The sequence below is a fragment of the Tyto alba genome, unplaced genomic scaffold, assembly GCF_018691265.1.
Source record: "Tyto alba isolate M040663 unplaced genomic scaffold, T.alba_DEE_v4.0 Super-Scaffold_18, whole genome shotgun sequence".
NCBI lineage: Eukaryota > Metazoa > Chordata > Aves > Strigiformes > Tytonidae > Tyto > Tyto alba.
Window position 1 is genome coordinate 19,917,382 of NW_024881280.1, and position 15,137 is coordinate 19,932,518.

Below are 15,137 nucleotides of genomic sequence, written 5' to 3' on the forward strand. Positions count from 1 at the left end.
AGGAGGTTTATGTGGTGCGTCCAAAGTCTTTTCTAGAGGATATGTTAGAATTCTATGTGTAATCTGTTTTTCTTATGAGTCCAAAAGCTATTTCCAACCTTTTGCGCAGAATTTGTAATTTAAACTTAAGTTTTAACTTAGTTTAAGGAAAAAAATATTTTACTTAGGCTTGAGAAAACTAAATTGGTTTTATCTGACAGTGCTGCAATGTTATCTGGAATATTCTGCCACTTACTGTAGATAGGAGAAACCCAGGGTTGGTACTCAGAAGGCCTGTTATTTCCTGCTCAGCAATAGATATTTTTCGTATGACTTATTCCTTCCTTGCCTCAGTTTCTTTAGCAACAAAATATGAGAATAATCATCAATGGGACCTGTGAAGCATGATTTATTCACTGAAAAGTGTTTTGAGATCCACAGATAAAAGATGATACGTAAATGTAAAGGACTGTTAGTTAATTAATCATTACAGGAGAAAAATAATACACAGGTTTACATAATAGTTGATATGTAATAATTTAATTTTAGAAACTGGAACTATAAGGATAATCTAAACCTTTGCTTACCACTTTCTTTCCTAGAGATTTTTATAGGGAGGTAGATACTATAATGTTTCTTTATAGAGTTTAAAACAGTCTGACTTTTTAGCTCCTTACAGTATCTGACTTTAAAGAAAAAAATAAATAGAATAAACAGAAAATCTTATATTGTCCATGAATTATATAATTTTTGAAAAACTTGGTGTGATCCATCAGCGAGACTTTTCCTACTATAGGTATGTGAAACTTATGCCAGAGTTGTAGAAACCTTTTGATACACTCTTCCCCTTTATTCAGATCAGTTCTTCATTAATTTCTAAACAAACTGTTGAGTTTTTCACTATTTTCATGTAAGTATATTTCTTCTATTTGGGAGGTGAAGGGGGGGCGGTGAGTTACAGCAAATAAGATCAAAGGAGAAGGTAATTGGATAGATCCAGATATTGCTGGAAGGCACATAATGGATGTTTGGAGTGCCTCCTAGGAAATGCCTATGAGATGTACTTTGCACTAATCTTTGAGTTGTATTCTGACAGTTATTTCTTCATAATCCTCATCATAAGCCTGTGCTCTTTGATTTAACCCTAAACTCTGAGCTGGATAACTCTGTAGTATGAAAATTTAACTCTTTGCTGGTACTAGAAGTGTCTAAATATCTATTTACAATTTAAAAATACAGTGATGACACTGACAATTCTGTTCATGGACAACTTCTTTGACAATCTTTTCCTCCTCTCCATTGAAATCTCATTCTATCTGTTTACATATATATTAAAATAAGCGATGAGTAGATCTTTTTGTTGCTTGGCTTTTGAAAATTCCTATGTTTTCATTGATCAGTGCACTTTTGAGTGTGCTGAAGGTAAGTTCACAGGTAAGGATGAGGACAGGATCCAGGGAAAAGGTCAGATTTGATGACTTCCCTTGTTCCTTTAGAAACAAAGTCTTTACAAAAATCAATGAGTTTTCTACATCAGTACAATTTTTTACACTAACTTGTACCTCAGGCTGTTAAAAGTAATTGTTTGCCTACTGTATCCTTCTGCATTAAAGGCTCTGGCATGTGACCATTTAATGACTATCTACAGTTGTTCTGGAAGAGCTATGTTTTGCAAATAAAACTTCATTTTCTGTAACCTACTATTACTTTTTTGTTTCCTTTTAGAAACTTGGCTGCAATTCAGGTGCAGGTTCATCCTGTAAACCCTGGGATGACCTCCAATTCCATTGTATCACTGCCTTTCATTACACTGATTCCCAAGATAAATTTTCTTTCCAAATGTGATTTGTCCATGTTGGCTTTGTGATCGGGCTGCATATGCTAGTCCTGTTTCAGTGATCATTTTGTATTGTAGCAAGGCCATTTGCTTTCATATGGACTCCTCTCCCAAGCTACCTCTATTGACCTCCCCTTCCTAAATTGGATGCTTCAGTACTACTTATCACTGGTTCTGTTCTTTAAAGTTTTGAAGTTCCACGGAATTAATGATCAGTCTGGTTCATCTTTTCAGAACTGTACCTGTCAGTACTCTTCTATTTTATGTATCAAATTTAATATTTATGTGTATAATGCATAATTTTATTGAAACTATTTCACTTTTAAAGTGACAATTTTGTTGGATTGCAGCAAAAAGAAGTCATTAGCCCTCCTGATTCAATACATCTAAAAATTAAGCAATTAAAATAAATGGCATTTTATTTATTTAATTTTAAAATTTAATCTATGCAACACTTCAAGAAACAACTACAAGGTGTTGTGTATTAGGAACTGTTGACATTCTACTGAATTAAGTACAACATTTTGGTTTTTTATGCTTCTTGAGGTGGTAATGAGAAAAAAAAGTTTTTAAAAAATGTGTGCCTTGCTGTATTTCTTATACCATTTATTAAAAAGCTGCTTTCACAGTAAAATTATGTTGGTTTGAAAGGAGGAAATAGCAAGGTTAAGATGTGTGAATAATTTCTGTATATATGTATAACCAAGTGCAAACATTGATGTATAATGACAGTATAAAATGCTTTCATGTTTGTGATGTCCAGTGATGTGGAAAATATAAGCCTTAAAACCATTAGATTGCATGGTAATTAGAATTGGCATAATAAACATAGTTTACTGGGGAAAAAAAAAGCAGAACTGGTGATCTGTTTTACCTGTGTTCCAAGAACAGAATTCTTTATCAAAGTACAGAAGAATATGGTTTTATTTGCAAATATTCCCTAGAGATGTGTGATTCCATAGCTGGTGAAGATTTGTATTACCTGGCTCAGAGGTAGAGAACATTTTCACTAAAGATTCTGCAGGTCTTTTGGGCCAAACAAGGAAACACAAATATTTAGTGGTTTAAACTAGTACACTGCCAACTGCAGTGGTGGCAATGATCAGGCACACTTTCATAGCAGAACTTTTCTTTGTTTATCAGTAAGAGTTCACTGTCTGATTCTTAAAATATCATTCATTTACATAATTATATTGAATAAGCTTTATATATATTTATTTAGACACTTTTACAGTTGGCTGTTTCAGTGACTTAGACTGTACATTTGAAATGTTTTTATCTTGTGCTAAAACTATATTGAGTGGCGAAAACAAGCCAGACAGCTTTATAACCTATCTCTGCAAACATGGCATTCATCTCCTAAAAACACTATTTGGAAGAGATGTCAGGAAAGTTAAGAGGCAAGAAATGCTCTTCCATACTACCCTTAATCATTATTTTTCCAAGTGTATAAATGTTTTTACAAAAAGCTTCAACATTCTTCTTCCTTTAAAAATGTGCATCACTTTGAGAAGCTTAGCTACTAGCTTAGAGGAATTATACTGACCAGCTGATATGTTCATACAACACTGAAGGAACGGGTATTTTAAAAAAACCTCTCGTTCTCCAAATTATTAACAGCTTCCTATCACTGCAAGAGGCAAATTATTTCTCTCTCAACTTAAATTTCCACCACATAGCCTTGGGTAGGCTATGATGTGGGTAGGGCAGCAGAAACAATGCTTAGCTTAAAGAAAAGTGTAAATAAGAAGTAATTATTAAGAGAGACTTCTGAATCTGTGAAGTTTTCTGCTCTCACATATCTTGCATCATGTACAAATCTAACAGGTCAACATATAATTACTTACTATGAATAATTATATAGCCAAAGATCACTTTATTTACTTATTTTTTTTTTTAACATGACTCCTGATTTTAGTAAAATATTTAGAGTGACAATTATGTTCATTTGTGAGTTATTTCAAACATGATTTTAAAAATAGTCTTGACATGGGAATTGAGTTTGGAATCATTCTTTTTTTACTCCCTAGTATTTTCTGGTTAATGTATTTTTTTAAAACTTACTTTGACTATTGTCATACTTTGTGACAACAGGAAAGCTAGTAAGTCAGAAGCTTTTCAGATCTGTCAACTCACCCAACAGACTATGCAGGACTTCATCAATTACTTGTACCACTCTATTAGGCCATTTGCCACAAACTCACTTTTTTCCTGGGTGAAAATAGTAGTACTTATCAACCACATATTCATCATAGAATACCTGGAATATTATATGGTCACAACTCAGATTTCTGCGGTTCCTTTCTGAGAGATGCTGAACATTTTCATTTAAGTAGTATTCCCAGATCTATATTATTTGGTGCCATGAGACAAAGTCATAATTTTTATGACTGTAACGCAAGGCACATCATTATCAACTATTCCTTTTTTGGTATGGTTAGAAGTTTTACCCTTTTTAATTTTTCTTTTCAGAATATATTGGACTTTGTTGTCAATAAAAATTGATTTCTAAAGGAAAAGAAATCTCTGATATATACTCTACAGGATTTTTTTGTATCTTACTGTAAGTCATACGCTTATGGCCAAATTGTGCCTAGAACTTCCAAGAAGTTCTATTGCTAACTCACTAAAGAAAAATATTGGTATAGTGTAAAATTAATGTTGATGTGCCAATATTGCTTCTAAGATCAGCACATAAGCAGATTCCTGTATAGAACCTGTTCCCTGCTGGTGAAATTCTCTCGTAGTGTAGAAGCCTGCTGGTGAAATTCTCTCGTAGTGTAGAAGCATGCTGCAAGCTTTCTGCAGCATTTATCCCCACCTAAAGCTCCATAGGCTGCTTTTTATTCTGCACACTCCCTGGCTCATGCTTGAACAACATCTGCAATGTGTGAGGAGGTCATTTGACAGCAATGGACCTGACACGTGGATTTCCCTTTCCTGCCTGCTTCACATTCCTTCCACGGAGACCCAGAGCTCTCCAGCTCTAAGCAAAGGGAACGGTCACTAACACTGGTGGTAAAACACATGCTTGGGACTACAACTTTAAAAGGTGTTTTGCAATCACAGTAGTTTTATATACGGATAACCTTGTAAACCATGTCCCCAGTGTTTCTCACTTAATGGTTTGTCTTTTTCCAAGGCAAGTCAGCATTTTTATGGAAGAATCCCTCTGCACCTTGGTTACAGGAAGAGAAATTTAGGTGGCATCTCTATGTCCTTATGGTGGGTTGTGCTGTTCATTGTATACATGTGTACATGTAAGCATACAAACACATGCAAAGGTATGGAAATTGTTCCTATTTGTTTCACAATAAGCTCAAATAAAGAGTTGTTATCAGTTAGATGGCATCTCTACCTTCCTCCTTGTTGACAGGACCTACACAGCCTTCCATGTCACGTATTTCAGAATTTTATTCCAATTCTCTGTTGAGGAAAACAATGTATTTTCACTAAAGTGTATCTGGTAAAAGGGCTGGGTTTTTTGTTTTGTTTGGTTTTTTTTTTTTTTTTGCTTGAAGACATCAGGACCAGTGTTGTAAAGGTCCCTGTGCTGCAGTGAACAGAAAAGGGGTTATTAATGTTTAGGCCAGACCATACTCATACTTGGCTCAAGAGGATTAACGAGGATGTCAAGTTCTTTGCCAAGTCAATCTCCTTCACTGACAAGTTTCTACAAACTTATTCCTAATAATAGCATCACTTGGAGAGGGATTTTGGCCAACAAATGACATCTGATCTATTGCCTTCCGTTCTGTGCTTCTGATTTTTCAGACTCACCCTGTCTTTTATACCTTTTCTACAAACCTGAATTGCTTACGTTTTACATGTGACTAGTGTTTGCTCAGTAAACACATGCTTATCCCTGATTTTAGATATGTATTTAAGGACTAGACCATAAATGAACTTGGCATCACTTTGGTTTGTGCACTGGATGAATTCTAAGTGCTTCAGTGCTTTAAAAATGAATTTCCTATGCAATAGCAATTAGCATGACTTTATTTGTGGGGATTGGGGAAATAAGATAAGTTAAAAGTGAAGCTGGAACTGTCTAAGTCAGTAATTTTAGTGTACAAATATTAGTGGGATATTGTAGTTATTGTCAAACTAATTCTTTAAAATTACAAGAAGTACAGAATTACATCATGCTTAAAATGAAATTATATGGTATAAAAAGAACAGTTAGACAAGTAAATGTTTTACCTCTGCTTTATTTGAGCTCATGCCTCTGTGACATTCTGGGTTTGCAAATGGAAGTGAAAATAGTTTTAAAGACACTTGCAAGTTTATAAATATTTTTCTCTTGCAATTACTGTGAGGACGTTTTAAATGCAGCAAGGATCCAGTTGTAGCATTTTCCAAAGAAACATTATGAGAGTGACAGGAAAAGGGAAACATGTTTGACAAGATTTCAAGCAATAGTGGAAAACCACAAACCATTCTTGATGTACTTCATTCACAGAATGAAAGAAAATCAGACTCTGGAAGAACTGATACTGAGCATCAACCATCTAACCCAAAATTATCCCTTTTTTTCAGGGGGAGATAAATGCTATGGGAAATAATATGCCCTCAGGCAAAGTGGTATGGCAATTTCTCATAGAGGCTACTGTGCATATATACCTGAACTTTGGCTCTGTAGCTCCTGAATCAAAAGCCTGATCCAAGAATTGCCTTTAGAGGGCATGAGTTTTGCTGTTTCTTCTTAAGGAACAGGACCAAATTTGGTCTGAGAAATGTCTGCCTCTAACAAGCTTGAAAATGAAGTCATAGCAGCAGATTTTAAATAATATACAATGGCAGACAAATATATATATATATATATATATATATATATATATATATATATATATATATATATATATATATATATATATATATATATATAAGGAAAATAAACCAAAACCCAGTAATCTTTCTGTAAAACCTAGTGGTCCCCTCCCAGTAGTTTAATCAAGAATATTCTAAACTGTGTAGGATTATGCTAATTCTATTAACCGATCATTATTTATCCTGACATACTGATGCCAAACAGATCTATGCCTCTCTACAGTTTTTGCTTTACTTACCTCAAAGTAGGGCTTTTCAAAGTGCTGAAAAGATTATGGAAATGTCTTTTCAATGGTTAGAATTGTGGCATGAATAAAAAAAAATAAAAACACCCAACCCCACAGTTCTGTTGGGTTGCTGAGCATCTGTGCCAGCCCAGCTGATCAGTGATGCTTTTGGCCATATATTGTGGAGGCAAAGTCTTTCAAAAGCTTTTCATGCACATAGAGCTCTATTTTCCACTATTAATATGACTACTAAAGAAAGCTTCCTCTGTAAGGGGATTTTGATTTAAATGAGAATATAAATGTTTCTCAAACCTGTTGCCATTCATTTTACATATTCCTGCATCTCTTATCACCTGCTCTTCTGAGCTGAACAGTCCTCTCCTTGTACCTTTTCTTCTTGCACAATTCAACAACTAAAGGAAGGCTTTGTAACTTATGTTTTGAAAGGTGGGCAAGTGGCAGGCAGAACAGTAGGGACCTGGAGTGAAGAGAAGGTGGCTAGTAGATATGCAATGCTGCAGCTGTGGCAGTTAAGCTGCACGGAGGATTCGGATCCGCAAAAGTTATGCTGGCTGATGACTGAAAAAGAAGACAGAAGCAGAGAAGGAGGTGGAGCTTCAAGGATGGTTGATGAGAACCAGCTCTGGTTAAAATATTTGTAGAATGATAGAAGCATACACTGTATTGAAACAGATTTATCTCTATTGCTAGACTTGTTATTGCAAACTGTAAAGTGATGCTATTCATGAATACTCATTTTTCTGAATCTGCTGTTCAGTATGCCAAGCATATCAATCAGATGTACCATTGTCAGTTAATTAACATTTGATTGCATTAAACATAGGGTGTTGAAGAGGAAGTTTCTTCTCGGAGGGGGAGGTGTATCTATGTGTGAGTTCTTTAGAGGGGGAGGGATGTGTTCTTAATAATTAGCGTCAATTGTGAGTAAAGTCAAATTGTAATCTGTGTGTACATATTTCTGTGCCACTCGCCACTCTTGTGGCCACAGTAAGAGGGGAAGACAAAGGCAATAAGTGCATCAGCACCTTAGTCCTTAGCAATATACCCTGCACACTTGATTTCCATGTGTAGGATGGCATCTGGAAATGTAAAGGTTGCCATATTAGACAAGTGTAGAAGTGGAATATGAAGGAGAAAAAAAAAAAAAAGAAAAAAAAGGGAAAGAGAAAGGGAAAGAGAAAGGGAAAAGAAAAGAAAAGAAAAGAAAAGAAAAGAAAAGAAAAGAAAAGAAAAGAAAAGAAAAGAAAAGAAAAGAAAAGAAAAGAAAAGAAAAGAAAAGAAAAGAAAAGAAAAGAAAAGAAAAGAAAAGAAAAGAAAAGAAAAGAAAAGAAAAGAAAAGAAAAGAAAAGAAAAGAAAAGAAAAAAGAAAAGAAGAAAAGAAAGGAAAAGAAAAGAAAAAAAAAAAAAAAGAAAAGGAGAGGATTTGGGGGAGGAGGAGAGGGCAAGTTGAGTTATGCCTACAGTATGTATCTATAACTTTTTGATAGCATTTTGTAACACAACAGACATGATAGTATTCAAAATAATGAATGGTTTGGTTAAGGCAAATCTGTCTTTCTTCTTCTCCCAGCTACATAATACCAAGTCACTCATGGAAATGGATTGGTAGTGAATTTAGACATGATGGAATGAGATACCGTACTCTTATGCATGATATATAATTAATCTGTGGAATTTCATTTCTACAAGAAATTACTGAGTCAAATAGCTTAGTGGGATTGTAAAGGAGTCTAAATATAGAATAGGCAGCTGTGCTAAGATAGCAGGTTGGTTCAAACTAATGACAGTGGAGAGCAAACTTCATTCTCCATGATAAAAGCTGTTGTCCGCTGAAAGAACAGGGGAAATTTCCCAAACTCAGTGCAAAAATGGCCAAAGCAAGATGGAAGATTTCTGCCTTTCTCTGAGGCAATCAAAAATGGGCAACTGACAGACACAGGGCACATACAAAAAGCATAGAAATTGCTTGTGTTTCTTTTCTTTCCTCTTTATTCCTCTGTTGAGAATGAAGATGTGTTGTCAGAAACAAATTATTTCAATTACTTGACAAACTATTGTGCTGCAGCATAAGCAATTATCTTCAAATATGATTTTTTGGATAACTGCAACCAGCTTTCCGTATGCCATATGTAACATATACATGGTTACCTAGAAGGAGTTAACTGTGATAAATTATATTTCAATAAAGAAAACACTCATATTTCAGGCCAGTTGGGTAACAATATTTCAGAAGAATAACCCTTCTTTAATCATATACTTTGATGGAGGAATGCTCATAAGCACATCAGCACAACTCAATTCTTTCCACGGGGATTGACATCTTAAACTGCTCTACACAATGAATCACCTTGTCAAATAAAGTGCAAAATGGAAAACCTGTTTTCAAACTCATCTGATATAATGACATTTACAACAACATGTTTGAGGTGATAAACCAACAGTAATAATTATATTTCTCTTATACTTCCATTGTACTTTGAAAGTTTTATGCAATCATATGTGGTTTTTTTTTTTTTTTTTCCTTCAGGAAAATTTTATACTAGGACTTTTACTTTATGGGTCTTTAAAACAAGCCAGGAGAGAAACCCCGTTTTGCATACAACTGAAACTCTTAATTTTAACATTTTCTTGGAAGAAGCTATATCGTTTCAATTGCAAGCCAACTTATATAGCCTTATCCGAAGAGTCAGGTGGTTCCTTTAGAACACGATACATATTAAAATTATTTTCTTATGTTTTTTCAATGTTGATCAATAATATTTATCTTTCCTGATCCTTATCATGACAGTAAACACACTAATAAAAAATCTCTAAATATATAAATTAAATTTAATCAAATTAAATAGTTGATATGAAGAAAGTTCATGTTAATCTTAGAAATCTACATGCTGTATTTTATCATCTGCTCATGAAGTTTGTGGAAGGATAAAAAAGAAAGAAGTTTCAGGAACATCCTTCCAGTCACTCTTGCCACTACCAGAACAATGTTCTTGGGTTGCCCTGTCTCAGCTACTACAACTGGCATTTCTGAACAGGGCCTGAGATTTCATCAAAACAGATCTGCAGCTGAACCCTGGCAACTGTGAGCAGGGGCTGAGATTTCATCCAGCTCTTCTAAAAAGGTTTGACGTGACATTTTTAGAGGTATTAGAGCTGCAGTTATTTAGTATCTGCAACAAACACATATAGATCTGGTGCTATAGAAAATGGGACTCTAGGGAAAAGCTTGACTTTCAGCACTGAATATGTGTGTTGAGCTGGAAAACAAAGGCTTAAGAATGTGGGATAAACTTCTCAGACACTCTGGTGAAGAGCAGCTGACAGTATTCGATAGGAAGGAATGAAATGACAGATCAGGTGCTCAGAAAGTAGAATTTGGTAAATGATGTATATGAGCCAGCACATCAAGAAGAGAGGATTTGGTGAGGCTTTTGCGCAACCAAAAAAAACATTTCTTAAGGTAGGTGTGGGCTACTAACAGAATTATTGTAATAGCTACAGTTATGTACTTGAATCTAAAATGTACCCAGTAAAAATATCATCTTTACAATATTATTTGCTGAAACATCAGTTTGGATAAAAATGTCATGATCTTATGCTTCATTACCAACGGGACCTCATAAAAAATGTTCACATGAACATCCCATTTAAGTTATTTTCCCCAATGCTTCTTCTTTTGTGATTATACTGTTACTTTTGCCTTTCACTAAAGGTAACAATAGAGTAGGTTTTGGAAGAGTATCTGTTTGTTATTAAAAGGAGAAATCAAACAGCAACCCACTAATACTTTTTACTTCTACTTGCAAATAGATATTTAAAACTTTTCTTATCAGCCAGATGTAAAAAAGAAGCAAAGTTACATAGTATACATTTCTTCCCATTATGCCCATCCACATTTAAAACCATGTCCCAAGTCCTTAAATGTAATTTTGTTGTGACAGTGTTAGTGAACAGAAGCCAGGCAGTTCCTACACAAGGATCCATAAATAGTGGTTCTGAAAAGGGAGCTCTTGCTGATTACTAGTAATGCCTGAGCCATAAAGCAGGCTACAGACCCTCACCGTCTGTTTTGCTTATCAGGAAATTCTGTTCTTGGCACAGAGGACATGATTAGAATGAGAGGGGGAAAAGATCCATGAGTATTACTTCCTTTGCAGTGTTGGAAAGTGGAAGTTGGATACTGAAGTCTTGTATTCACTAGGGCAAAGCAGTGTATAAATAAACAAATAAATGGTGATACAAGTATGGGAAAATGAATGAGACTAGTATGTAGTCACTTAAAAAGGCAGTATTGTTATGATGTAAAAAAATGCCACAGTGGCCACATAAATATCCAGTCTTAAGGCAAGATAATTTTCCATGACATAGATGGAAATCAGAAACAATTAATATGAACTTATTAAAGTTCTAATAAAGTGGGTTGAATTTGCCTATAGAATCAGAGGTCCAGCACCTGTTTGAAGTGTTGCAAATGATTGAATAAGGAATTGCAGCACCCTTCCTTAGCCCAAATTCATAAACATGTTTATATATTGTACGCTTGAAAAAGGCGTAGTGATTTCTTTGGGCTATATCAGTTTCATCCAGACTATACTTCATCATATGTCAATACTTTTAATTAAGTAACAGTCTGGTATTTTAAACATTATAAACTTGATATGGTGCTGCATATTACTTACTACTCCTATACTGGACTGGGTTTTTTCATTATCTCATTCTGGATATAGTAATCTATTTCAGGGTCCCGTTAGAAATAGAAGGTTTTAAATTTAATTTATTTCATAACCAAATCTTTACATTTTACTGTTGTAAATATATTTGGAAAAATCAAATACTGATTTTTTTGAATTTGATAATTGAGTTCTATAACAAGCAACACACTTAAAGGGTAGACAAATGCTTGTTTTCTAAAGAAACTCTACAAGTTAAATAATACATTAACTAGCTACATTTTTTAAATTGCATTGCAATTAGTGACTGTTGCTACCAACACAAGATTTTGCAGAATTTAGATCCTTTTCACAAAGTTCCTAAGTGTACGGTGCCATAGCACATGACAAACTGCCCTTTAGCACTGGCTAATGACAGAGACCCGGTTTAGTCATAGCATACCATGTGTCCTAGAATATAAACATAACAAAAAGTAAGCAATGACAGTAAAAGACCTTTAAATGGATCACTCAGATAAATCCCCCAGATTAGATGATGGAATGGTGCCTGGACTTGAATTCCTGGCCACTTTTGTGAGACTAAGTTTTTAATATTTTTTAAGACAGAAAAATGGAATAGGTATTGCACTATTAATTTGTTTTACAAACTGAGTTAAGAGTATTTACATAAGACAATGCCGGAAGGTTTTGTTTTTATTAGTGTAAAACCAAAATCTTTAATTTTTTTCTATATTTAATGCTCTGTGTATTTCTAGTACTTGTATATGAACTCTGGGCAGCTGAACAATTTAGTGATTCCAAAAACTGTGCACTTACTTTTCGTGTCTCAACCAGTACTGGCCTCTTTGCTCTCATCACAGCTAGACAAGCCCATACATTGCAGAGAACAGAAAACTCTTATCCCCTTTGCTTTTTAAAAGCACAGAAAGCTGAACATAAACACACTGGAGAAAGTGTAAAGAAAAGTGTAACTCTAAAAGGGAACTAGTATGGAGGATCTATGGCAATAGCAGTGTCTTTACTCACATTCGAGCAACCTTGAATTTTCTTAAAATAAAGTCCAATAAGGCCAATATCCAAGTTCTGCAGCTGCCCAGAGGAAAAGGTTTGTCAGACTATAATCTTTGTGGAAAAGTTGTTCCTTGACCTTTTTTGCCACTGTATGTCTACTGCAGCACTGGGAGGTCAAAAGTGCACTAGTTGTTAGCACCAAAGATGAAGCTTAACCAGACACTGAGAGCAATGATTGTCAAACGGCTCCATTTGCAAGACAAGAAGTGTATCCTTAGCAGAGCAAGGGAGATGAAAGAGATTATTTTCTAGGGGTCACATTTGTTCTTCTTTTCTGACCTCTCTCAAGATTGCAAAAGAATCGGTAAGAGTTTTCTATAGCAAAGAGGTGTTACAAAGAAAACAGGACTGTGCTTTCCTCATCCCTTCCCTGCTAGTCTTCCAGCCACGGTTAAACTCTGTTCTGCCTTTCTTTCTGTCTCTTTAATAAGGCCCTAGTGAAAGCATAATAATTGAATAGAGAAATTAAAAGGACAGTTTCAAGTGCCTGTAATTTTACATTTTAAAGAACCCTTAGAACCTGGAAATGGGTTTGGGCTACGGTTTGGAGCCTTCATTTGATTCTTATACTCCTTCCCTCTGTTTCTCTCATTAGTACCAGTATGGTGGCAGCACCTAGGAGCCCTAGCCATGGGGCTGTGAGGTACTGGAAATAAATAAGCTGTTTCCATTTTGCATTTCCAGCCTCCTTTTGTTTTTTTATTGACTATAGCTTGAAAAGAACTTATTTGATTTAATTTCTGGTTCCCATAAACACAAGTCTATTCATGTCGGAACATTTCAGGGAACAGGTGGGTTGCAAAGCCATCCTTATTCCATCCCTTGGTTGGCAGGTCCCACTCCACTAGGGGACAAATACGAAAACTTGCATGAAGAGAGACTCTTAATAGCTATTCAGAGTTCTGATGATACTGCAATGATACTATAGCAATTTATAGAAGTATTCTAGCTGATTTTAAACTACTACTTTGAGTCCTCTTAGAAGCAGGCAAAACACATCCAAAAGCTATTCTAGCTCTAGAATGTCAAGATTTTGAGCTTGAAATAAAAAATAAATTTTGGACCTATCACTGCAGTTTTCAGGTTATCATATATTGATAAGATGAATTATTTGTCATTCAAAATGATGTGCCTTTTTTTTTATAAGTAGTATGAAAGTCATCACTTCTCAACTCTGATAAAAGATCAGGATGGTGGATAAATGAAAGGGTTATTATAAGGCACAGTGTGAAGTAGTTACTGATTTTTGTACTTCTCTACTGTGACCTAAAAATCAAGTTTGACCTAATTTTTCAAGATCGGGGAGGGGGAAAAGAAAAATTCTATGCAGAGGTAACTTGGAAATACATTTCAAAGCAATTGACTGGAAATATGGGATAAAACTCCCTAAGTTACCACAAAAAAGTAGACATTGATTAAGATTTTGAATACCCCTGTCTTCACAAAGTAGTTAACAATCCAGATGTCACTTGATAAACATCCATGTAGTGGGAAGCTAAAATTATGGCCAAACGTTTCAAAGCTATGCAAAATCTTTTTAGAAATGCAATAAGTCAGTAGAATATAAGACTAAGAAAAGAGAAGAAATTCTGGCAGTAATGGGCTACATTGTTTAGCTTCAAATGGGATTTCATGTACCTTTACAAAGCTCTCTATCATAGCAATGGATTCTGTGATTATTTTTCTTATGACTTTGATTTATGTTTTACTGTCAGTCATCAATATTTGTTTAACATGTAGAAAAGTTCTATTTAAACATTCCCTCAAGCTACTTGGCTAAACTTGCTATCCATTGGGTGCCTCAGAGGACAAATTATTGAAATCTAAGTAGATTAATACCTCATGCTTATTCCCAAGGCTAATGCAGAATTTTGCAGTTGGCATGAGAGTTTTAAGCCAAAATTTTAAGCAATGGAAAATTTTGCCTGCCTTATAAAGTAAAAAGGTTCAAATTGCCTTTTCAGTTTGGGATGAGTCCTTAAGAATCCCTTAATGTGGGGGAGATGGGCTGGTCATCCCCATGAGCCCACTGATCAGCCTTTCAACAACTAAAACTCGAGCAGGCCGACTCCTTAGTTAAAGGGATAATAAAGGAATTGAGAAGATCTTTAAAGGCATTTCATCTTGTTCTTGAATATCTTCACAACAGGTACTGTTCTTCTGAAGTGAATAAAACATCATTTTTAATGGGACAAAACCATCACTACTTTATTCCGATTTCTGGGCTGCTTCAAAACATTGTTTTCCTCATAGTTTGAAACATTCTTCTAATTCATTTTCTATGAACAAGAATCTTTATCACTAAGATACTGATGACAGTTATTATATATAAAATGTTTTATAGCTAAGACACAACATCTTTCTGTCTTGTTTAATCAAAGATATTAAATGGACATTTAATGTCTTCAGTCCTGTAGGTGCCACAATTCCATGATTCTATTAACCCTTTCCCTCTCTAACAATTGCGACCTCCTTCTTCCTGTCAACAGTAACTACTTATCT

At 34.9% G+C, this 15,137-nt stretch overlaps 1 protein-coding gene across 1 annotated transcript in view; it reads left to right on the forward strand.

Moving 5' to 3' along the window:
- AKAP6 (A-kinase anchoring protein 6) overlaps positions 1–2,667 on the forward strand; it is a 295,063-nt gene extending 292,396 nt beyond the window's left edge. The window contains 1 exon segment of the mRNA XM_042791037.1: positions 1,705–2,667. The gene's annotated coding sequence lies outside the window, so the exon portion shown is untranslated.
- The last annotated feature ends 12,470 nt before the right edge of the window (positions 2,668–15,137 follow it).